We start from the raw sequence: 26,436 nt of genomic DNA, 5'->3' as shown, positions 1-26,436 counted from the left end.
AGTTAGCAGTAAGGTGTGTATCTAATTTTGTCTCAGTGCCAGCCGCAGCCCGTGGAGGGAGTTACGGTGGGGCAGGGAGGAGGGGAGGGGGAGGGGCGGAGGGTGCTAAAAACTGGCATATGGATAATTGCAGGTAAGTAAACAATTTAATTAATAAAACGAATTTCGTAGCGCGCACTGCATCGCATTTTGCAATGCAAGGCGCGCTACCAAATTCGTTTTATTAATTATATTGTTTACTTACCTGCAATTATCCATATGCCGGTTTTTAGCACCCTCCACCCTGCCCCTCCCCGCCTCTCTGCCCCACCGTAACACCCTCCACAGGCTGTGGCTGCTCAGAGCACCATCGTTTGTCACTGTTCCTTTTCGCTGCGTTGGCAGTTTAATTTAGCAGCATATGGAGCAAAGTTATGTGATAAAATGTTGGTCTATTATTGTTGGTGACAGTTGGGACTTCACAATGTTGGTGTTAACAAACCGCCATCATGTTTGTTTAAAAAGAGGCACGAGCTACATGATGTCGTGTCCGCAGCGCGCAGCACACAGGAATCACTCAGGACACCAATCATGTGGGGAGGTACTTCTTTATTTCTATATCTCGTCCAGCTCGTCAGGGCACGTCCGTCCTCGTCCTCGTCCTACTGCACAATCTCCTTTCCTGTCCCTCGACAGGAAGTGGTGTCCGGTGACCTGGTCACCACCCTGTGACCCACAGGGTCCTAGTGTCCAGCGTCTGTCGTCTGTCTTGGTCATCACATCTCCCCCCTTGTCACAACAAATACTTTCCCATATGCACAAATTCTAGGTATACTGTTCACACTGTGAAAGGCTTACGAGAGAGGGCAAGAGAGAGAGAGAGAGAGAGAGAGAGAGAGAGAGAGAGAGAGAGAGAGAGTCTCTACATTTCTTCTATCAGTCTCTTTGTCTTTTTGCACTCTCTTCTTGGTCTTTGTTCTCCGCTCTGTTCTTGTCCTCCACCTTCTTCTTTGTGTGCTGTCACTTCTCCGTTGGTTCCTTGCTCTCTTTCCTCCACTTCCGGTGTCGCTATTGCTCTTTCTTTTTCTTCCATCTTGAACTCCTTGAAGTGTGAACTGTTTCTTGTTATCTTCCGATGGTCTGAGACTGCGGTCACCATTGACCCGTTTACTCCAGTCACTACCAGCGGATCTTTTGCAAAAGGGCTGTCAGATTTCCTTTGCTGTGTTTGCTTCACTATTACTAAGTCTCCTTCCTTTAGTTGGTGTTCAGCTGCATTTCTCTTTTTGTCAGCATATTCTTTCATCTTCTTTTTCTCTTTGTTGTCTCTTTCTGCGATCTCTTGTCTGTTGGTGTCTGCTATGGCTTCTGTGTGTGGTAGCCTTGTTTTACTTGCTCTTCCTAACACCAGTTCTGCTGGACATCTGCCCGTGGTGCTGTGAGGGGTGTTCCTATAATCTCGTAGCACCTGACAAAGTGCTTGTCCAATTGAGATCTGTGTCAATTTTGCTCGCTGGATGGCTCTTTTGATGGTCCCCATAAATCGTTCTGCCATTCCGTTTGCTTGTGGCCACAGGGGAGTTATTTTCCTGTGTTTGATCCCCAGGTAGTCCATGAACCTGCGGAATTCTTCTCCTGAAAATGGAGGACCATTGTCTGTTTTCAGTGTTTGTGGTGAGCCCCAGGCAGCAAAGATGTCGTCCAGCACTGGTAAGGTGGCACTTGCCGATGTCGATGACACTTCCCTCACTATTGGGAATCTCGAAAATTCGTCAATGACTACCAGCAGGTACTTTCCAGTCTCCAGTGGCCCATAGAAATCTGCTGCAAGTTCGGTCCATACTGCCAGTGGCAATTCCGACATCTTCAACGGTGTGGGCTTACTAGAAGATCCGGTTACTTGACAGGTGTGACATTGTGACACTTCTTCCTCCACCATGCTGTCTAGTCCTGGGAACCACACTCTTTCTCTCAACATTTTCTTTGTCACTACTATTCCTCTATGTGACTCATGTGCTATCTTAATTGCTCTTTTCCTTAGTCGATGTGGTATTACAATCCTTGAACCTCTCATCAGGACTCCGTTCTCTGTCTCCAACAGTTCTTCGCCTATCTTTTTGAACGCCAGCAGTTCTTCTTTGTCGACCCCTTCTTCTGTGACGGTGTTGCTGTTAATATGTCTCTATCTCTGTAGCCTCACTATCGTTCCTATTGTCTTCATTATCGGATCTCTTTTTGTCTCTCGCTCCAGTTCTTCACTTGTTATTGATGCTGGAGTGTTTTGTTTCACGATGAAGTTCAGGTATTCTTCTGCCATTGTGGTATCACCGTTCCGATATGGGAGCGGGTGTCGCGACATGTAATCGGCTGGGTTTTGGTCTTTGCCAGGTTTGTGTATTATTTTGAAGTTATAGTCCATCAGCCTTATTCCCCACCTTTCTATTCTTGGTGGTATTTTCGCTTTTGGGTTGCCATAGATAGTCACTAGCGCTTGGTGGTCTGTCACTATTGTGAACGGTTTTCCATATATGAACATGTGGTAGTGCTCACATACCCATACTACTGCCAAACTCTCCTTCTCTGGTTGAGAGTATGCTCTCTCAACATCGGACAGGCTTTTGCTTCCGTATGCTACTATTTGTCGAGGTGAATCTTTCCAAAGTTTGTGTTGTGCTAGTATTGCGCCCAGACCTACCGGGCTGGCGTCTACTGTTAGTTCAGTGCATAAGTTTGGGTCGAAGTATGCTAAGTGGTCTACTGCCGTCACTGACGCTCTTATTTCTTCAAACGCTTTTGTACACTCTGTGGTCCATTCAAATGGGTGTCCTTGTTTTGTCAGTTCTCTCAATGGTGTGCTCACCGTCGCGAAGTCTTTTATGTATCTCGCGCAGTAGCTGGCAAGGCCGAGAAACGAGCGCACGTCAGCGACGTCTTTTGGTTCACTTGTTTTTTCGAGCGTGTCTATCTTACTCCTGTCTGGCCTCATTCCTTTCCGTGAGAATATGTGTCCAAAAAACACTAATTCTTCTCTTCCCAGCTCACATTTCTTCTCGTTTACTGTCAGGCCCACCTCTACTAACCGTGAGCATACTTCCCTCAGTGCCGTGTCATGTTCTCCGTCTGACTTCCCAAAGACCAGAATGTCATCGCTGTAATTTAGACTGTTCGTTATCGGTCTTATTATCTGCCTGATCGTTTCTTGGAATATTTCTGCTGCTGAAGATATTCCAAAGCTCAGCCTTTTGTAGCGAAACAGTTCTAGGTGCGTTGAGAAGGTCGTTATGTATCTGGACTGCTCGTCCAGCTCCAGTTGATGGTATCCCTTGCACAGGTCTAGTTTGGAAAATGTTTTCATTCCTGTCAGGCAGCTTATCATGTCGTCCAGATGTGGCCCTGGGTGTCTTTCTCTTTCGATGGCTGTGTTTGGTACTCTCATGTCCACACAAATTCTTATCTGTGTGGTGTCTTTCTTTGGTACAGCCACTATTGGGGACACCCATGGCGTTGGTCCTTCTGCTGGCTCAATGATGTCCTGTGCCAGTAGGGCCTTTATTTCTTCCTCCACTTGAGGTTGTAGATGTATTGGTACTCTTCGGTGATGCTGTGCAACTGGCCTGACAGCCTCATTTATGTGCAGTGTTATTTGTTTTCCTTTGAGCTTTCCTAGTCCTTCCGTTAGTTTTGGGAATTCCTGTAGTATGCTCTCCTTTTCCGACATGTGATACATCATTTTCAGTAGGCCCATTACTTTTGCTGTTACATTGCTTAGTAAACACGGTGCGGGAATGTCTCCTCGTAACACATGTATTTCTTCTCTGACAGTCTTGCCCTTGTGCGTCATGGTGTCCGTGAACTTTCCCATGTTTGTTACGGGATTTTGTGCACCCCACGTAAATACTCTCACGCTTGATGGCTGTAGTGGCGGCTTCTTCTTCATCTTATCATATTCTGTGGCACACATGATGTTGCACGTGGCTCCGCTGTCCAGTACAAATTTTGCTTGATGGGGCCCTACTTCAATGGTCACCCAATCCGTCTTCTTTATTGACTTCCTGTCTATTAGCCTGATGTGTTCCTCTTCATGCCCTTCGTCCGTGGTAATGAGATATAGGCGTTCTACTTTTCTTGTTGTTTCTTCCTCTTCCTCTTCTTCTCCTGATTCCCCCGACGAGCTCCTCTCCGTCGCTTCCATGTGCCGTACATGTTTGGTTGTTGATGTTCTTGGTTTTCCGGGCCTGCCACGTTCACTTTTGAATTGTCCACCTTGGCACATAGTAGCAAAATGGTTGCTCCTGTTGCATTTTCTGCAGGTTTGCCAAAATGCTGGGCATGGTCCTCTGTGAGGGAATTCTAACCCGCACCTGTAGCATTGGGAACTTTGTTTCTTTGCCGCTTGTTCCTTATGTCCTCCTTTCCAGTTCCCTTTCTTGCTAGTGTCTGACATTCTATGTATTTGTTCTCCCTTTCGGTCCATCTGTTTCGCTTGTATCATCGCTCTTGCTTCTGCCCTCGCTAGATCTAGAATTTTTTCTAGGGTGATCGGTTCTTTTAGTAGTCTTGTGCGAAATTCCGTGTCTCGGCAGCCTTCTATCAGTTTGAGGCGAAGTGCCTGTTCATTGTCGTACTTTTCAAATTCGCAATGTGCTACTAGCTTTCTCAGCCTTGTTGCAAAGTCATCCATTGACTCTTCTGGCTGCCGATATGCCATGTGGAAAGAATATCTCTCAAAGTCGACGTTTCTTTGCGGGTCGAACTTGGCCGTCAGACATTTTTTTAATTTCTCGTAGGTTTCTAATTCACTCTGTGGCAGTGTTATGAGGAGGTCATCCACCTCATCCCCCATTAGGTTTAAGAATAGATCTAGTTTTTTTTCATTCACCACGTCGGTCGCCTTCATGTATCGTTCAAATTTTATGATCCATTTTTCCCACCGGATGCCCACTTGTGGCTCTGATACAATGAAAGGAACTGGTCTGCGGTATTGCGCACTCTGTGACTTTGTGTCTGACATTTTCTTTAGACTCTTTTTTTTCCGATCTATTTGTAGTGATATCTTTCTTCTTTAGTTCTTTCTTTTATATTCTTGTCTTATGGTGACAGTGTTGTCCCTTTTTCAGCCTCTTTGGTGCTTTTTAATCGTCTTGCCTGACTTTCTGATGGCTGCCCTTTGTTCTTGATGCACTTTTCCTTTTTTGTCCCCCACAAAATGGCCGCCTTGCTTCTCGCGAGACTTCGCGATCGAAATCTCGCTTTCGCCTGACTTTAAAATGGCCGCCTTGCTGTGGCCGCGTTTCTATTGGTCCTTTCTGCCTGACTCTAATATGGCTGCCGAGATTTGGTCGCTCTCGCGATACTACGCGCTCAACTTTATTTGGCGCGGTCTTCTTTTCTCTCCCCGGCGCTTCTGCTGCTCCCCGTGGCTCCTCTTACCGCACGTTGTTTCTTGCCTTTGTTGGACGCTTATCGGGGTGGGCTCCCGTGTAGCTCCTTGCGTCAGCAGCGACCGCTCTGTTGATCTCGTGGTCCCGTGCACTTTGAACGCGGTGGTGTCACCATTTCCAACCACCCTCGTCGCCAGATGTCGTGTCCGCAGCACACAGGAATCACTCAGGACACCAATCATGTGGGGAGGTACTTCTTTATTTCTATATCTCGTCCAGCTCGTCAGGCCACGTCCGTCCTCGTCCTCGTCCTACTGCACAATCTCCTTTCCTGTCCCTCGACAGGAAGTGGTGTCCGGTGACCTGGTCACCACCCTGTGACCCACAGGGTCCTAGTGTCCAGCGTCTGTCGTCTGTCGTGGTCATCACACATGGGCGTGCGCACCCCTACCGTCATCTTGCTGATGCGTGGATCCTCGTCTCGAAGTCTTCCTCATTTAGGATCGCATTTAATCAATCAATCAAGGCACTTATAAAGCGCACTACATACCCGTGAGGGTCGCAAGGCGCTGGGGGGGGGGGGGGGGGGGGGTGCTGCTACTGATCAAAGAGCTTGGTCGTGAGGAGTCTTCTGAAGGCCAGTAGGTCTTGCATCTGCCGTAGGTTCGTGGAGAGGGTGTTCCAGGTTTTGGCGGAGAGGTGGGAGAAAGATCTGCTGCCGGCAGACGTTCTCCGGATTGAACTGCTGAAGGTCGCACTTCAGCATGGGCACGCTGTGAGCTATCCGGCGCGGAATGATTAACGTGCCACCATCTGTCGGTTGCTGCATGGTTACCTTCATTTCTGCCAACCATGTACTCTTGAAATTGGCAGAAAACGATTGAGAGGCTTATTAGATCGCGGAGATGACTTTACAACATGAACAGTGACTCACTTAATCGTTGTTTGCTCAAGTGCAGCGTGGTAATGTTCAAAACTGTAGGGTGAGATTTTGTCTTTAAGCAGCTATGATTTTTCAGTATTCTCTGCTCAGAGTTACGCTGCCATCTAGTGCCAAGTTGGAATGTGACTGGTTGCTGTTGTCCAAGTAGTCTTTCTCACACTTTTCCTCCGTGTGAAGTTTATTTTCACCACGTTCTTTTCTGTTTCTGTCTATGGAGTTAGCAAGTCTGAGGCTGGAAGCTCCATTTTCAATGCACTGTGCCTGGAGTTTCAGTGTCTGTGGCGCTTTATAAGTCCATATTTTGTGGAAGTTGGTTTAGTATGTTTGATGCTCCTTATGTCACGTTTCCACTTATATGTCATGCTGGCTATTTACAGTATTTTTGTATTTTCATCGCTACGCAATACTAGAATGTTACCAGGGCTGTGCAACTCGGGAGAGATGTCACTCACCGGCATGAGTTATGTTATGGTTTTTAATAGTACTCATATTACTATTGTTTTTGCATGACCGTTGCCACATTTCATAATGTCATGAGGGTTTCCCATTGTCCCTTGTTTTAGGGGCAGGATTTTGGGTTAAAGTCCCTTTTTCCTCAGATTTACATGGTTTTTCTCCATAGATAGGGAGCGTACGCATTGTCCCTTTTTTAAGGGGCAGCAATTTGGGTTCAAGTCCCTCTTTCTACGTTTTTCACATTTTGCCCCTGGTCTGAGGGGCAGAAATTTGGGTTTAGTCCCTCTTTCCACGTTTCACATTATTCCCACTATGTTAGGTTGTTAACCTTCTACAGGGTTAGGTGATGGGTGATAGTCCCATTTATTTTACATTTCAAATCTTTCATGGGTTATAGTCCCATATAGATGGTTAAAGTCATATACCCTTATAAGAGGGAGGACTTTATAGGTCATAGTCCCTAGGTTCGTGGTCATTGGTTATAGTCCCAAATACTCGTTTAAAGTCACATACCCTTACAAGAGGGATGACTGTATGGGTTACAGTCCCAGGTGTTCATCCCTTATATGAGGGGTGTAGGATGGGTTTTAGCCCCATCTTGATAACGTATGTTGTTTTCCTTACGTGGAAAGTCTTATCTACACTGTTGTTTCTTTACAGTGGGGATCGTAGTTGTGGGGTTGTTTACCCTTTGCCTTACTCTACATAATGTTTCTAATTCATTGGTTAAAAAATGTTCTAGCGGAAGGATGGGTAATATTGAATGTATTTGTTTTATCCATCTTTTCGTGTTTTTAAATTATTCAGGGACCCACAGGATAAGGTAGATATAGGGAACCTATATCTAAATAAGGGGTGCATACACCACCTTACACAGGCTGCAGTAGCAGACCTGTTGTGTCATTTTGCATGGGCTCCCAGGGGTGGTATTATACATGCTGCAGCCCCTGAGAGGCCTCTGAGGTACCTAGGCCCTGGGTATGTAGGATACCATATACTAGGGACTTATAAGGGTACCCCAAAATTCAATCTGTGGTGTCCCTAAAGTATATGCAATCATTTTAGAGCAGTAACAGCTAGGCTGGCGCCCTGGATAGCAAGGACCTAGCCAGACTAAAGTAAAAAAAACAGTGAAACATCAGCAAAAAGTGGGGGTGAGTATATGAAGCAGATCCTACTCTCCTATACATGACAGCAAGAAAATCTTGCACTTTGGCAGGAGTCGCCAACAGACCCGGATAAGGTGGGTAGGCCACGGGACTCACAGGCGACTGTATAGAAAATGAAAGAAGGTACCCTGCCTAGTGTTTATAGAGGTCCTAGTTAGAGGATCCAAAAATGATAAAAAAGGGGGGGGTGATTAGCCCAAGGGCTGACGCTGCACAGGACAAACACCAAGTCAATCAAAGCAGACTAAACAAGATATATTAGAAAAATACATACTTTTTATTTTTCTTCTTTTTAAATATATTATTAGTAATTTTCAGAGGACAGACATATACAAATTAGATAGTCACATTGATATATCGCAAAATACATAGCAAAAGTTTTTTTTAAAGATTAAGAGCTACCCAGTACTGACCACACTTCAGACAAACTTACACACTCATTCATACAGGGATTGTCTCTAACTCTAGTTTAAGCATTCAACTACCATTCATCCATTCATATAGTCCTGGCTTAGGCAACAATAGATATTCAGTAAGTTGCCTAGATCGGGAGGTTCATCCAGGTAGATAGTATTAATACGGGTCCTGATGTAGTTAGGACAGAATGCCGTATTCCTGGGAAAACATGCCGACGCGCGTTTCGGTGAGAAGCCAATATGGCACCACCTTCATCAGGGCCAGGGTAGTATGCTGGGTAGGGGGAGAGAAGTAAAATCTGTTTGTTTTGTTTAAGGTGGCGTACGATTAGTGGGCCACCGTCACGACTGCAAAGGGAGATGGATTCCAATTGTAACTATAGTGTAAAAAACTTTTGAATATTATCTCATCTCTTCAAAGACGTCCTGTTGGTCAAGTCGGAAGATGAACCTGTCGTCTCGCTATCAGTGGTGGTTGTATCGATAATAAGTGCTCCTGCAAGGACTAATGTTGTGGCTTCGGTCCCGCTGATGAAGTCAAAGCATTTGAATCAGAGGCTCCGGTAGCTTTAAAAAGGATCAAGTCAGGCTTTATCGCGGGGATTCCACCAACTAGGACGTATTCAAGAAGGAAGGCTGCTCACTGGCATTCCTTAGTAGAGTCAAGTAAGGCTTTGTCACGGGGATTCCACCAACTCGGACGTACTCGGGATGGGAGAAGGCTTACTCGCATTTCGTCACAGAGTCGGTCGTCATCTTCATATGGGGTTCCGCCGGCAGCCTAGTCGGCCAAATGCACGATACAGGACACTCCAGATCCTACTCTCCTATACATGACAGCAAGAAAATCTTGCACTTTGGCAGGAGTCACCAACAGACCCGGATAAGGTGGGTAGGTCACGGGACTCACAGGCACCAACTGAGCTGCGAGGGTGGTACCCCTGGCCCTCTCGTACGCGTCCGGAGACTGACGGGGGGACATCGGAGAGCCTAAGCGCTACTTCAACTTCTTCTTATGACGTCTCTTACCCGATTCAGACTGTGAAGACTTCGACCCCTAAGAGCGATGATGATGGCTCTGCGGTCGGGCCCTCGATCGACCCCTGGACCTCGAACGGTGCGGAGACGACTACCGGGCCTCCAGCAGCTTATCTGACCACTCCTGTTAGGCCTACAGAGCCATGGCCAGACAGTCGGAACATGACCAGGAGTCATGGTTGCGTTCCAGACAGTAGAGACAGAAGCCATGGGGGTCGGCCACCAACATCGTACTGAGACAGGCCCCGCAGGATTTAAACCCAGGCATCCCCATTTGGCATCAGGAGTCAAGGCCTCAAAAATTGGAAGACAAAAGTCTCAAAAGTTAGTCAAAAAGTGTCTAGGGTACGTGCTCTAACCGGATCTGCGCTTGCTGGCGCGGAAAAAGAAAGAACTGACGTCAGCACGCATGGTTGGAGCCTAAGTAGTCTCCGTGACATCATCTCGGCCCATACCACGCCAGCGACGGACGCGGAGCCGCACAACGCCACTGCTAACGCACAGGGGTACTGCTGACGAAAAACTTTCCAGATCCAGTCTGACCCCTGGGGATATTCTAAGGTAAGGAGTCTCTCACTAATGTGTCTCTTTCAGATGGAAAATGTAAGCAGCTATTGCACCAAACCTGAGGACAGGCAGACAGTAACAGAGCATTGTGGCTGCTGTGCATCATGTTGAAAAGTTATAATAAAAAGTGTTAAGCATTTTTGTTACCTTTATACAAATCAAGACAACATTGTATACAACTGAACAACCTGATTAAAAAAAGATTTTAACATAAAACATTTCTTCTAATTGTTTTGTACTTGCACTGCTGGCAACTTCCTGCCTGTTCTCATGCTTGTTTGTTAAAAAAAAAATTTGTTTGCGGGGAGCGGGACATAAATAACGGGGGAGTGGTGTTTGGAAAACAGTAATTTAATTAGAACACAAGCAGCGGATGGACACTAGGGGAGAATCAACAGATGCCAGATTGCGAGGGCAGGCTGACGTGATGCTTAGGTGGTGAGCTGATGCAAAATGGTGGTGGTGATTGATGTTTGGTGCTCAGGTGGTGCCATTCTATGTTGTGGATTGGAGGTACTTTGTGGATTGTGGAGTTGAAATAAGTTGTTTGGTGTGTAAATGTGTGGCGTGTATTGGAAACATGTGGAGTTGAATTGTGTGACCTGGAACAGTGGTGTTGAGTGAAATTATGCTTAGTGAAATCGTCTTATGGTGAGGAGTGCATTTATTTTGATTGGTGGTATGTGGCATAGAGTGCATTTATGTAGAGTGTATTTATGTTGCATTGAGTAGAGTGCAATTATGTGGCGTGTAATTATGTGGCATTGAGTGGTATTATGTGGAGTGTATTTATGTTGCATTGAGTAGAGTATAATTATGTCACGTGTAATTATGTGGTACTGAGTTGTATGTGGAGTGTATTTATGTTGCATTGAGTAGAGTGTAATTATGTGGCGTGTAACTATATTGCACCGAGTGGCATTTTGTGGAGTGTATTCATGTTGCATTGAGTAGAGTGTTATTATAGGACGTGTAATTATGTGGCACAGTGGTATTATGTGGAGTGTATTTATGTTGCATTAAATAGTGTATTTATGTGACGTGTAATTATGTGGTACTGAGTGGTATTATGTTGAGTGTATTTGTGTTGCATTGAGTAGAGGGTAAATATGTGGCGTGTTATTATGTGGCACTGAGTGGAATTATATGGAGTGTATTGTATGGAGGAAATTTTGAAGAAGGACAAAGAGGTAAAGCTCAGGTTTAACTTAGTCATTCCTTGTCTTATGAAAACTATGAATATTTATTCTTACTGAACTAACCAGACATGCAATGAAACACTGCATTTACAAGGACACTCAATATACAATTACTGAACCATATCAGAAAGAATGCGCGTCACACAGAGCCTGGCGAGATGCTAAAAACTACTCTGTAAAAAGCAGAAGTGTGCAGAAAATAGTTCATTTTGGGATTATGTTGGAAGGGGCGACCTCAGGGGTCAAGATTGCTCTCCTAACCACCTGAGACGCTCCTCTCCCACAATTCCTGCCGAGTCTTATCGAGGGAGAGTTCCCACCGGGGAGGACTGATCGTACACACTGTCGGCACACCACACTTACGAACGGACACCACACCATGGATCTATATCAAGTATGAACTTTATCAAAGGTAAAAAGGTAGCAATATACAGCGATCGAGGGATCGTGAAAGTCTTGTCACACAAGGGAACGGGGAAGCGGGACAGTCTGAAGGGCCGGCAAGTACGTAGCGTACCCTGCGCACAGTTCTCAATCCTCGAACTGGGGGGTACGGAGGCTGGCGATGGTACTTGCTGTCCTACTCGCTTCGATTCGAGGTAGTCGTGATGGTAGCGTCGATGGTCCAGCCGGACCAGAGGGCTCCTCAAGCCGCGACGAGGTCAGCAGGGCTCGATCCGGAGTGCACCGGAGTGCTCGTAGTTCAGGAGGAGCCGTGACAGCGTCAGCAGGGCTCAGGATGGTAGCAAGAGTCTCTTGTTCTCAAGAGTGGGCCTGCGACGAGGTCAGCAGGGCTCCGATGGTTCAAGTCTTTCTATTCGAGGAAGAGCCGTGACAGTGTCAGCAAGGCTCGGTGGTTCCGTTCCGTAGCTTCGAGGACGAGCCGCGACTGTGTCAGCAGGGCTCAGTGGTTTAGAGTCTGTTCTCCTCAAGGTCAGCCGTGATCAGATCAGCAGAGCTTTCTTGTCCAGGATACAACTGCCGGCTGGATGTGAGGCAGGCTGTCTTATAGTTCAGGGGTCCCTTGATGTCCGGACCCTCATAGGCAGGGGGTCGGCGATCCGAGGGCCAGGCGGCCGATTGTCTGGTTCTTTGATGCTTTGGACCGTGCGTTCAGGGATTCCCAGACGCCCATCAAGGTTTGGAGCCAGCTCGCTAGGAGGCCAAAGGTGTGATCGAAACCAGCCCCCAGGGATAGTTCAGAGGTGTGAGGGGAACCAGTTTCTCAGGAGGAGGCCGGAGGTGTGATTGAAGTCTTGGTTTCGGGTACTTGGTGGGTCCTTCACCCCCCGGGTGGTCCGGGCACGCCGGACGCGCACGCCTGTCTGCAGCCAGGGTCGGCCAAGAGCTGCCGAAAGGGAAGAAGGCGGCCGGCCGGCCGGTGTGTCCAAACATGGAGTCTGATGGTCACGTGCACGGGTGCAGGCACGCGGTCTGGTGTAGAGGGGTCGTGTACAGTTCTGGGCGGGCTGGGTTCAGGTCCACTAGTAGTTCTTGGGTTGCGGGGATCAGAGAGGACCACGCCACGAGGCCGAGTCCAACATGCATCGCCTCCAGCTGAAAGACGAGGAGAACTACCCATCCTCTTGGGGGTTCTCTTCGCTGAGGCGGAAGAAGCGGGACAGGCCGTCGGCGTTGGCGTGGTCGGCACCAGGCCTGTGTTCAACAGTAAAATCCATCCCTTGGAGAGAGATAGACCAGCGTAGCAGTTTGGGGTTCTCTCCTCTCAGCTGCATGAGCCACCGGAGAGGACGGTGGTCGGTCTGGACCTGGAAGTGGGTACCGAACAGGTAGGGCCTCTGCTTCTTCAAGGCCCAAACCACTGCGAAGGCCTCTCGCTCGATGGTGCTCCATCTTTGCTCTTGGGGTAGTAGCCTCCGGCTGATAAAGGCTACTGGGTGATCAATCCCCTTGTTGTCCACCTGGGAGAGCACGGCTCCAATGCCATGTTCGGAGGCGTCTGTCTGGACCACGAACTCTCTGGAGTAATCGGGGGCCTGCAGTACTGGGGCGGTGCACATGCCATTTTTCAGTTCCTCAAACGCCTTCTGACAGGCCAGGGTCCAACTAACCTTCTTGGGGTTTGCCTTGGCTGTCAACTCTGTGTGGGGGCCTACAATACTCCCGTAGCCCTTGATGAATCTACGATAGTACCCTGTGAGTCCTAGGAAAGACCGCACCTCGGTTTGGGTCGTGGGGGTTTCCCAGGCATTGATAGCGTCTATTTTGGGTTGGAGGGGGGCTACGAGGCCACTTCCGAACTGGTGCCCGAGGTATACCACGGAGCTCTATCCTATCTGGCATTTGCTAGCTTTAATGGTGAGGCCTGCGCGGCGCAGGGCTTCCAATACCTCCCAGAGGTGTTGCAGGTGCTCGGGCCAGTGGGCACTGAACACGGCAATGTTGTCGAGGTATGCCGCGCTGAAACTTTCCAACCCTGCCAGGACCTGGTTGACCAGTCTCTGGAAGGTGGCGGGGGCGTTTTTCATGCCGAAGGGCATTACTCTGAAGTGGAAGTGGCCATCCGGAGTGGAGAAAGCGGATCTTTCTTGGGCCCTCTCCGTGAGGCCGATCTGCCAGTAGCCACTGGTGAGATCAAAGGTACTGAGGTACTGAGCCGATCCTAGGCGGTCAATGAGTTCGTTGGCTTGGGGCATGGGGTGTGCGTCGGTTCGGGTGACTGCGTTGAGTCCGCGGTAGTCTATGCAGAACCTCAGCTCAGGAACAGTGCTGGGGGCGGCGGCCTTCGGAACCAGGACCACGGGGCTAGCCCATGGGCTGTTGGAGGCTTCTACCACTCCTAGGGCCAACATCTTGTCAACTTCGGCCTTGATGCAGGCTCAAACTCTGTCAGAGACCCGGTAGGCTCTGTGCCGTACCGGAGGGCTGTCCCCGGTGTCCACGTCGTGGATGCACCAATTGGTGACGCCGGGGGTGAGGCAGAAGAGGTCCGAGAACTGTCCCAACAACCGGCGACAGTCTTCCAGCTGCACGGGGTGAGGGAGGAGGAGAGATTCACTCCCTCTACGAAGCAATCTTGGTCCTTCACACACAGGAGATCCGGTAGAGGGTCCGTTTCCTCTTCCTCTCCGTCATCAGTGGCAAGGAGTAATCCCAACTCGGTACGCACAAAGTGGGGTTTGAGCCGGTTCACGTGGAGAACCTTCAAGGCATTCCTGGCCGATTGCGTATCGACGAGGTATGTGACCTGGCTCTTGCGCTCTATAACTTTAAAGGGTCCGGTCCACTTGTCCTGAAGGGCACAAGGTTCCACCAGGGACATGACCAAAACCTGTTGGCCGGGCTGAAACTCGACCAGAGTGGCATTCTGGTCGTACCAGCGTTTCATCTCTTCTTGGCTGGCCTCAAGGTTGGCCTGGGCCAGCTCGCGAAACCGTCGCGTCTGGTTCCGGAGGACCAGGACGTAGGAGAACACATCGGGGGTGTGCTCGGGGGGACTGTCTCCCAGCCTTCCTTGACCAGGCTGAGGGGACCCCAGACAGGGTGCCCGTAGAGCAGCTCGAAGGGGTTGAACCCCAAGGACTTCTGGGGAACTTATCGGTATGCGAACAGGAGGCAGGGCAGGAGGACATCCCACTTGCGTCGCAGGGGCTCCTTGAGACCCATGATCATTCCTTTCAAGGTGCGGTTGAACCGCTCAACCAGGCCGTTACCTTGAGGGTGGTATGGGGTGGTGAACTTGTACGTCACCCCACACTGTTGCAAAGGGACTTCATGTACCGGGAAATAAAGTTTGTGCCTCGGTCGCTCACCACTTCCCGCGGGAATCCCACCCGGGAGAAGATCCCCATGAGGGCCCGGCCCACGACAGGGGCCGTCACCGTCCGGAGGGGAATGGCTTCGGGGTATCGGGTGGCGTGATCTACCAAGACAAGAATGAACCGGTGACCTAAGGAGGTCCGGGGGTCCAGGGGTCCGACAATGTCGATTCCCACCCTCTCAAAGCTGGTACTGACAACTGGAAAGGGTTGGAGGGGAGCCTTGCGCTTTCCTCCGCTTTTGCCGCTAGCCTGGCACGTGGGGCAGGACTTACAGAGGGTTTCCACATCGGCACGCATACGGGACCAGTAGAAATGGGTCACTAGTCGTTGGTAGGTTTTATCCTGGCCCAAGTGTCCCGCCAGGGGCACATCATGGGCCAGGTTGAGGAGGAGGCCGCGGAAACGTTGGGGTACCACCAGCACTCGTGCTGACCCTAGTTCAGCGGTCTTCTGTTTGCTGTAGAGTAGGCCATTTTCCCAGTAAAGGTAGTGGGAGCCGGACTGGTCTCCGGCGGCCTGGGCCGTGGCCTGTTGCCGGGGCCCCTCAAGGGCAGGGCAGGAGGTCTGCTCCTGGCAGAACTCTTCTCTGGATGGTCCTCCCTCCTGGCGCCACTGGGCCAGCTCGGTGAGATCGGTCAGGGTTGAGATCGGATCGACGGAGGGTCCGTGGGGACTGTCGTCAGACTCGCTTTCTTCGCTGGAGGGCCGGTCGGGGACCGCGGGTCGCTCGCCTTCCTCCGGGGCATCAGGGGCTGTACTGGGGACCTCGGACTCTTCGTCCCCGGGGTTGGTCATTCTGGCTGTCATGGCTCGGGTGCTCACACAGACCCAGTGGGGCAGACCCAACATCTCTAGATGGGTCCTCCTTTCTACATCTTTCCACTTCGAGCTCTCTAGGTCATTCCCCAGGAGGCAGTCCACGGGCATGTCCGTGCGGACCGCTACCCGGAGGTCGCCCGAGACTCCCTCCCACTCAAACGGAACCTGGGCTATTTTGCATGTGCGGACGGAGTTGTCAGCTGCTATCACTCTGCAGGAGGCGTGAGGGATGATCAGGGACTCAGGGACTAGCGTGTATCTGACTGACGTGATGCTGGCTCCTGTGTCTCTAAGGGCTCCTATGCTGCGCCCATTAACCTTAACTGTCTGGTGATACTTTTCTGTGTTGTCGGGCAGGTAGTCTCCCCGAACCATCTCGCTAATCCCCAGGGAGACTAAGACCATGGCTGCGGGCTCCCACTCCCCCTGCTCTTCTACCTCTTCCTCTTCTAGGGCTACCGAGGATATCTGCCTGGTGGAGGAGCCTGGAACATGGGGCACCGGGGATCACTGGCATAGTGCCCTGGCTGCTGACACTTAAAACACGCTGTGCTGGGGCGGGGCCCCGGTGTACTCACGATCGGGGCCGTTCTCGTCGAGGGAGGAGAACGGGGTGTCTGGTTTCTGGGGGGCTACGCTGGGGCGCTGACTGAGATCCTTGCTGTTTACCTCGACCTCCCCACCCCTCTGGCGGGAAGATCCTTGGTCGTTCCATGTGTAGTCTCCCCCGGGCCCCTTCTGGACTCGGGTGGCCACCCAGCGATCAGCTTCGACAGCCAGTTTACGTGGATTGGCAAGCTTGCTGTCCAGGAGATGCTGCCTCAGCTCCACAAAGCAATTCGTGGACAGGTGCTCGTAAGCGATGAGGTCAACCAGGCCTTTGAAGGTGGTCACAGTGCTGCCCTTGATCCACCGATCTAAGGCCCGGGTGTAGTAGTTTACATAGTCCACCCATGTGGTACCAGGGATATTCTTGCACTCCCTAAACCGCTGGCGATACATCTCGGGCGTGAGTCCGTAGCGGAATAGGAGGGCGTCTTTCATGTGGGTGTAGACATTCATGTGCTCGGTCTGCAGGTCCAGAAGGGTGTCTCTTCCCTCGCTGAGGAAGCGGCTCCACAGGTCGGCCCCACAGTCCTTCTCGGGGACTCGGTGGGCGGACATGGCAACCTCGTAGGCCTTGAACCACTGCTGGATGTTGTCTCCTTTGTAAAACTCCTTCACAAGGTCTTTGGGGATGTGGACCTTCGTTTCCCGAGGGATCACCGGTTCCCCGAGTCCCGGTGGTCTGGCTGCATCTGTTCTGGCTTTTAACTCTAGTTCTTTGAGGCTGCGCTCGTGCTCGAGCTGGAGTTTCCGGCCCTCATGCTCCCTCTGGAGCTTCTTCTATTCCAGCTCCCCTTGGAGCCATAACTACTCGACTGCCAACTTCTTCTCGGCAAGTTTGAGTTCTCCCTTCATCTTGAGGCGTGCTAGTTCTAGTTCATGGCTTCGGTCACGTTCTCGGTCGGCCATCTCTTCCGACGACCGATCCCTCCCGGTTGCTGGGCTCCGGGTTTGTTGCTGGTTTCTCTCATCGGTCGGTGTACTGGGTTCGGTCTGTGGTCTCCCTTCCCCGTTGTCTCCGGGCGAGGGAAGGGATGACCCGGACTCCACCCAAGCAGTTAGCGCTTTTTGGAAATCCTCCTTGGTATTTAGTCCGGTACTAGCGATACTCAGTTCTTTGCAGAACTGCTTGAGCTCTCTATGGGTGTAGTCTCCCAACAGTTCTTTATCGAATGGCGTCTTCTCACTGGATTCTGCGGACAACATCGTTGCTCTTTCTTTCTAGTTCGTGCGTGTGGGTTCAGGTAGTGTGTCAGTGGTACGATCTCCAGACGTAGGTTCGTATCGCGTCGCTGCCACCAATGTTGGAAGGGGGCGACCTCAGGGGTCAAGATTGCTCTCCTAACCACCCGAGACCCTCCTCTCCCACAATTCCTGCCGATTCTTATCGCGGGAGGGTCCCCACCAGGGAGGACTGATCGTACACACTGTCGGCACACCACACTTATGAACGGACACCACACCGTGGATCTTTATCAAGTATGAGCTTTATCAAAGGTAAAAAGGTAGCAATATACAGCGATCGAGGGATCGTGAAAGTCTCGTCACACAAGGGAACGGGGAAGCGGGACAGTCTGAAGGGCAGGCCAGGACGTAGCGTACCCTGCGCCCAGTTCTCAATCCTCGAACTGGGGGTACGGAGGCTGGCAATGGTACTTGCTGTCCTACTCGCTTCGGTTCGAGGTAGTCGTGATGGTAGCGTCGATGGTCCAGCCAGACCAGAGGGCTCCTCAAGCCGCGATGAGGTCAGCAGGGCTCAATCCGGAGTGCACCGTAGTACTCGTAGTTCAGGAGGAGCCGCGACAGCGTCAGCAGGGCTCAGGGTGGTAGCAAGAGTCTCTTGTTCTCAAGAGTGGACCCCGACGAGGTCAGCAGGGCTCCGATGGTTCAAGTCTTTCTCTTCGAGGAAGAGCCGCGACAGTGTCAGCAGGGCTCGGTAGTTCCGTTCCATAGCTTCGAGGACGAGCCGCGGCAGCGTCAGCAGGGCTCGGTGGGTCAGAGTCTGTTCTCCTCAAGGTCAGCCGCGATCAGATCAGCAGGGCTTTCTTGTCCAGGATACAACTGCCGGCTGGATGTGAGGCAGGCTGCCTTATAGTTCAGGTGCCCCTTGATGTCCGGACCCTCATAGGCAGGGGGCCGGTGGTCCGAGGGCCAGGCGGCCGATTGGGCGGCTGATTCTTTGATGCTTTGGACCGTGCGTCCAGGGATTCCCAGACACCCATCAAGGTTTGGAGCCAGCTCGCTAGGAGGCCAAAGGTGTGATCGAAACCAGCCCCCAGGGATAGTTCAGAGGTGTGAGGGGAACCAGTTTCTCGGGAGGAGGCCGGAGGTGTGATTGAAATCTTGGTTTCGGGTACTTGGTGGGTCCTTCACCCCCCAGGGGGGTCCGGGCGCGCCGGACGAGCACGCCTGTCTGCAGCCAGGGTCGGCCAAGAGCTGCCGAAAGGGAAGAAGGCGGCCGGCCGGCCGGTGTGGCCAAACATGGAGTCTGATGGTCATGTGCATGGGTGCAGGCACACGGTCTGGTGTAGAGGGGTCGCGTACAGTTCTGGGCGGGCTGGGGTCAGGTCCACTAGTAGTTCTTGGGTTGCGGGGATCAGAGAGGACCACGCCACGAGGCCGGGTCCAACAGATTACTTACCACAAACAGCCATGGGTAACTTCATTCTGGGCAATCATTACAAAAAATAATCCCTTCCTCCCTTAAACCTCCAGACTAGGGTGGAAGATCTCCTCTTAGGCAAAACACTACTTACTTGCCCCCAAGAGACACCAATCAAAGCCATTCTGTAAGCAGACACGACTAATCACCTACCGAAGAAAGTTTAAGCACATCTTCCTACATTGAGAGAACTTCACCGGTTCTCTTTCCCACTTCAAATCCTGCCACGTGATCAGGTGTGCAACCAAATAACTAGATATCCATGCCTGTAAAATCTGCCATTTATGTGGCACCAGCACTAATGGGAGTGCATTCCTGGCTGCGCGGGGAACCCAAAAGACTGTAAGAATGACCTTACCAATAGGTATTCTCTGCATAGTTGCAGACTCTGGAGCCACCTCCCCTCGCAAGTTAGACTTGTCCCTTTGCTGATGCTATTTGGGAAAGAGCTAATAAAGCCCTTCTTCGAACGCTGTACAATCTGAGACTACATCCCTTCCCTCCATACCTCACTGAACTGCTGGGTTGCGTTTCGGATCTCTCTTCCATTTATACACACTTCTTGAACGTAGTGCTCATTTGTAAACATACTTGCATTTATTTGTAAAATCACAAGTCCAGCTGCAGGATCCTTACATGATATTATATACAGCTATTCGCTTGCTTTGGAGGGTAAGCTGAAGCTTCGTAAGTACTACAAAAACTAATTCCCAAGATCCAGCTGGGGCCAATTATCCATATCTATCTCTACCCCGCTCCTTCCCCATATCTGATATGCTGGAGAAAATCACAACAGGAAGATCCTACAGGTCAGTTAGTAACTTTCTACCACATACACCACCCAGAGACGGAAAGGAAGACGTCTACCGTCTTGACATATTTCAATCCCTCTAGCTGAAGGGTTTGAGACAACAGCACTGATGTGTTAGATTCGACCCGATGAAGGCAAAAAAAAAGCCAACCTTGGCTTGTAACCGGAACAGACTTTTGCAATTACAAACTGCAAAATATATTTTTTAATGTATGCAAATGCAGCTTCAATTTCTTGCAGAGAGCAAAAAAACGGCCTGCAGCAACACTGCCGGACAAAAAGCAAGTAACTTACTGTATGCACTACAACTGTAGACCAACTTAATCTAAACACAAATGGTCAGTACAGCACTTCAGCATTAAGCAAAGTCCCAATTTTAGACGACGGGAAGAAAACACCATCAATGTAGACAAAACATACATTTTGATAATCACCTCCCAAAAAAGCCATTGCATCCACAAAGGAAAGAAACCACACATTACATGAAGAAGGGGCCCAGGTACATTAGCCAAACAGTCAACTCATAAAAACAAAACATTTGTCTTAGGTAAAGACAGCACTTGAAATGTCTTCACTTCAGAGCTTTTAAAGTGGTCGCCTTTCAAAAATGCAGGAAAAATATTTTTTTAATCACGTAATTTAAGTCTTTGCAGGGATGACTTCAGAGGCTCTGGGGATGTTCTAACAGTCACAAGCACCTGGTGAACAACAAGCCCCATCATCACCTTTGTAGCAGCATCAACACGATAGTCACAAGCTAGAACGACGAGTCAGATGGTGGGGTAATTAGGTCACCAGGAATCGAAACATTGATAAGAAGTGATCAAGAGCAGCACCCTAAAGTGCAGCATAAAATCATAAATATGTGCATTCAGATATGCTTTAAAAGGTTAACTAAAAAACTGGAAAAAGGCAAGTGCCCATTAGAAATCAGTAAACCAGACTGATTCCGCTACAGCTCAACTGGGCACCATATTACGTATGCCACAGGGAAAAAAACAACGCTGAGCACATATTACACCTCAAAACACTAGACACATCCATCCATCGACTCTGTTCACAAGGAAAAAAGAAAGGTAGCTTCATGCCTGAAAGTGGAGTCCTTGCTAACAAGTCTGTTTTCAATTATTGCCAGCGCGATGTGGGCACGATAATTGGAAACAGATGGCGCCATGTGGCAGTCTGCGCGTAACCGCAAGCCGTAGGCCGTGGGCAGCTACAATTCCAGGCAAAGGTGAGACATGCACCCACCTTTGCCCAATTGCATGCTGTTTTTTTTAGAAAGACGCACGCAAAGGCCAACATCGTGGGAGCCATAAAAAAAACTCACGAGCGTGTGGTCCCAGTTGGAAGCCCTTACAAAAAGCCTTGCAGAGCAACGCATGCGCGCCGGCTCAGGCGAGACCTAAAAAGGAATGACAAAGACAGGACTGACGACTAGCAAGAAAGGATTTTTAAAGGGCAGTGAAACAGGCAAATAAAAAGCCGGGGGATGGCATCAAGCACACAAGAGAAGTTATAACAGGTCTTGAATGCTCGACCTAAAAACGAGAACAAGACCATGCCAAAGCTCTATCGCCAAATCACTCTCATCGACAATGAGGCAAACTACTTTGCAGTGATGTTTCTGGAGGAACTGCTGAAGTGGGCAACTGAAAGAAATAATACCACTAAATTCAACAGTGTTTTCAAAAACCTCAGGCATGACAATTAACATCATGGCCATATTACTGCTCAGAGATCAGGCGAAACCCTCAAAATGGCCACTTCATCTATGCTTCATCGATTACAAGGTAGCGTTGATCATATGGACAGGACCAGGCTCTGAAGCAAAATGGCACACTGGGGCATAACCCGGACTCTCCTGGTCTTGCTGATCACCCTTCATAAAAACACATGGGTACAGGTGAAGCTGGAATGCATCTCTTGAGGTGAATTCCAACATACAAAGGGCTAAAGCAAGTGTGCATCCTGGCACCCACTCTATTCATCTTACTTTTATCTGATCTAACCCAGAAACTTTAACACCTGCAACTCCCACGCCCCAAAGTTAGTGGGCCTGGTGCTGTGAAGTCTCATGTACGCCAACGACGTGGTCCTAGTCAGTCATACAAAGGTAGGCCTAGAGCGGCTTCTTAACAACACACAAGACAAAAATGGACTGACCATCAACTTTGAGAAAACATGCACCATGACGATTTGCAGCAAAAGGAAAAACTCCCTGGAATGGCTCTGGGCAAAGACGCAAATTTAGTCAACACAAGAATACAAAAACCTAAGTGTGACAAAGCAGTCAACTTTGTGCAACAAAGGGACACAATGAAATGGAAAGGTCTGGCACTCGCAGTGTTGCTAAAGAGTCTAAAATGAAACAGGTCATCAATTTCCAGTCTTCTCCGGGCAACGCTTGCCAAGCTGTCGCAAACAATAACATACGGCAGCGAGCTTCATAGATGAAGGAATGCCAAAATCCTAAACAGTACCCAGGTAAAGGCGTACAGGATCATCTTCAGCTTACAACAGCACACCTCGCCAGCACAAATCAGGCTGGAGTTTGGTCTCCAGAATCAGTCCCATGCGAGGCGTAGAGCTTTTATGAACCTCTTGGGCACAATCAGGAAAGCAGCTACAGACATTCGTAATCACTACCTATGGCAGGAGCTTTAGCAGACAGACTCTTCACCTGCTAGAGCATGACGGATGGAATCCCTGGCCAGGACCAGGCTGATACAGCTGTGGGAAACTCCAACCACCCATGCATTGTTTAAACAGTGTGGTAATCTATTAAGCTTCTCTCTTTGGTAGAATAAAAGGCAGAATTTTCAGCTAGAGCAAATGCTTGGAGTCAACACCTACACTGTCCCAGCACCCCAGAAATACCTCAGCATACACTTCCCTAGATCCATTAAGGAGCAATTTTTAAAATATCGCCTGGGGCTGTTACCCTGCATATCTCATCTTCCCCACTGGTTGAGAGTATCGACACCAAAGACCTGTGGAAAGGACACTGAGGACTTACTGCACCTGCTATGCACCTTTGAAGAACTGCCGTAGGAAAGATAACAAATGCTTAAAGCTCCATTTAACCAAAGAGGGATTCGCTCACGAAGACAAGCCGCAGTGTCCTGCTTTGCCGCCGACTATCCACAGCTGATCAGTCAACTGGTAAAATCCCCCGCATTGGCATGCAAGAAACTGCCCAAGATACAATATGCTGAGATGACTAAGCACTTTTGCATGACACTGGGGACATTAGGCAAGGGCCACCGGTCATTACTCCAGACGAAGCAGCCCTGTCTAAGACTAAGACCTGGCTTTTTGTATATGGCAATTTTTGATCACCCGCACTTCACACAAGGCACTTCCATAACCTCCGCACTTCTTGCACATGGGTCCTAAACCCAAGCCAGGTATGGGTTTATGGCTCCTACCTCGTATACAGCTGCTTTTAATCAGATCCCCTCTGTATATCAGATTCGGCCTCTTTGAAATACTGCCTTTTATGGTTTATCTTAGCATTACAACCACAATCTCTTTTTAAGTAACTCCTATTGGATACAGTAAATGAGTAACGTTTTATTCTAATACCTGGGAAAGATTTTATTTTGCCAAAAGTGTAAAATTGTTTTTTGAATGTTTTTAATATTTTATTGCTGTTATTTATTGCACTGATTTTAAGTCACTATGCAAATAAAAATAAACTTGAGAAACAGTAATCAACACAGTTATTTCCCACTCTTCCAGGACTCTCCAGACCCGGCACTCCCTTTTCCAATTTTCACTCTGGCTTCAGGCAGTACACTTGCTGCTCTGCAAAGGCACATCTTCTCTCTGCACACACACATCCACACAAACATATATGGGCTATGCAGAAAACCATGTGAAAGCATGGCGCTAGAGTTCAGGCATAGGGCTCCTTAAGATGCCCTGCAGTCTAAAGCATTCCTGAGGTGTTGCCACAACAATTAATGTGCTCTATCAGGGCTGCAACAAGTGGAGAGCAGGTGGACTAGTGTAGTTACAATCCACTGCTGCAGGGGGGGCTGGTCCCAAGTACAGCGTTCCAAACAGATTCTTCAGCATTCACCAGCATTTAACTAAACCTGCAAAATTGTAATCTCGTCTGTCGCTGTAGTGAGCCTTCAGATATTCTCTGTAGCTGGGTTGGTCATTCTGACGCCCTGAGAATTGGTAATCAGGAGGATCATCTGGGGATTCAGAAGCCTCCTCACCACAGACTGCAAGAACTGAAAACACACTGAGGTCAGGGAACAGCTTTAATTGATAATTGTGCAGCCTCCTCCTTAACAATCATGATCCAACTGTTCTCCATATTTCAACGGTAACACAACATCCAGTAACTGTCCTCAGTGTGCATAACATGGAACATAACGGAACAGCGCGTGCACACTCCAGATAGCCAACGTCTGGGAACAGTTTGGACGACCGAAGAAAACTGCGTTAATACTTTTACATTATCGGTCTCAAAGTTTTGAGCTTTTATTGAGTTTAGAGTCATTTAAACACATTCACACGGATTCATGGTAGCTTATATTTTTCAATAACATTTTATCATGTAATTGTGACATTTGGTTACGTGTTAACATGCGAGAGATCCCCTGGCTCCAAGGAAACTCTGAGATATACATTGAATACTGGAGATCATTATCCAAAATAGAGAATCAAATCTGCAGTGGCTACAAGAGGCGTCCCGAGGGAAGCCCTGTCTTCTGAACTCCTAGAGCCAAACCCCACCTTGACACACGTGCTCTAATATAGAAAGAGCCTAGTCCTTGTTAACCAAATCTATGTTTAATTTGTGATGAGGACCATGGCACTACTTTGCTGCCCCTGTAGGCCTGCCTAACAATCTGTGAGGAGGAACCCTTTCTGGCGTTTAAACCTTAAGCCAATTTATAACCTTTTCTTGCCTGTTCAGAAGCCAATGAATGTCTACTTTTCTCTTAGTTGTATGAGGAGCAATATACATCACACATGGACTTAAAGGGGTTTCAGGTAGGACAGTGGGCTCTACTAACCAGGGTATTGAACCAAACAATAGAAGGTACAGTAAGTTGTACCTCAGACACCACAGATTAAACAATCTAGCCTCCTGCTGACAATTAAAGAGGCATACTCCAAACTGCAAGAGCTTTCTGGAAAGACAAAAGCTTTGTTTACATCTTTCTTTTCTGTCAAAGTGCAAGTCCTTGAACATCACACTCAATTCACCCCATAATCAATGCAATTCTTTCTTGTTCAAGCAAAAGGGTCCAAAAAATAGAAGACGTTCTGAGTAAAAGTGTGCAGGAAACCAGTGACATTCTGTGCTGTATTTGAAATGGTGTAAACACAACTTGTGATGTTCTGAGCTGCACTTGGAAAGATATAGGTGAGGTGCCGCGTGCATAGCCGTATTGCTGCCACTGATTCTGCCACTGTTTTGCCGCATTTCCTGCCTGCCTGTACACCGGAGGAGCTCCGCTCCAGTAGCACCGGACAAGAGACTTCTGCCTGCGGGGACCGGGACGGGACTGCGAGACCCAGCATTCACAGCGCCTTGACCAACACAGCGCAGCTAGTGTCTCTTCCTGCCCCCAGCACTCCCGCAGGCTAAAAGCGGCTCGCGGCCCCTGCTTCACGGGTGCCGCCTGCATAGCCGTATTGCTGCCACTGATTCTGCCACTGTTTTGCCGCATTTCCTGCCTGCCTGTACACCGGAGGAGCTCCGCTCCAGGAGCACCGGACAAGAGACTTCTGCCTGCGGGGACCGGGACGGGACTGCGAGACCCAGCATTCACAGCGCCTTGACCAACACAGCGCAGCTGGTGTCTCTTCCCGCCCCCAGCACTCCCGCAGGCTAAAAGCGGCTCGCGCCCCCTGCTTCACGGGTGCCGCCTGCATAGCCGTATTGCTGCCACTGATTCTGCCACTGTTTTACCGCATTTCCTGCCTGCCTGTACACCGGAGGAGCTCCGCTCCAGGAGCACCGGACAAGAGACTTCTGCCTGCGGGGACCGGGACGGGACTGCGAGACCCAGCATTCACAGCGCCTTGACCAACACAGCGCAGCTGGTGTCTCTTCCTGCCCCCAGTACTCCCGCAGTCTAAAAGCGGCTCGCGGCCCCTGCTTCACGGGTGCCGCCTGCATAGCCGTATTGCTGCCACTGATTCTGCCACTGTTCTGCCGCATTTCCAGCCTGCCTGTACACCGGAGCAGCTCCGCTCCAGGAGCACCGGACAAGAGACTTCTGCCTGCGGGGACCGGGACGGGACTGCGAGACCCAGCATTCACAGCGCCTTGACCAACACAGCGCAGCTGGTGTCTCTTCCCGGCCCCAACACTCTCTACTTAACCCCGCCCTCTCCCGCGAACCGCGGGACGCGCGCGGGACGCAGCTCGGGGCGAAGACCGGGCAAAGAGCGGGCCGTTTGAGGCCGTTCGAGGACGGCAGAGACCGGGACCAGGCCACCCTCCTTGGCCGCTCTGCACTACTAACCCACTCCCAATGGACGCTGCCAACTGGGAAGCCACGATGTCCACGAAGAAAATCTGCATTGGCTGCAGCTGGAGTTCCCAAAGGTACTATTGACAATTATTTTGTTAA

Source organism: Lissotriton vulgaris, chromosome 5, assembly GCF_964263255.1.
Source record: "Lissotriton vulgaris chromosome 5, aLisVul1.2, whole genome shotgun sequence".
Lineage (NCBI taxonomy): Eukaryota > Metazoa > Chordata > Amphibia > Caudata > Salamandridae > Lissotriton > Lissotriton vulgaris.
This window is presented reverse-complemented; position numbering follows the sequence as displayed.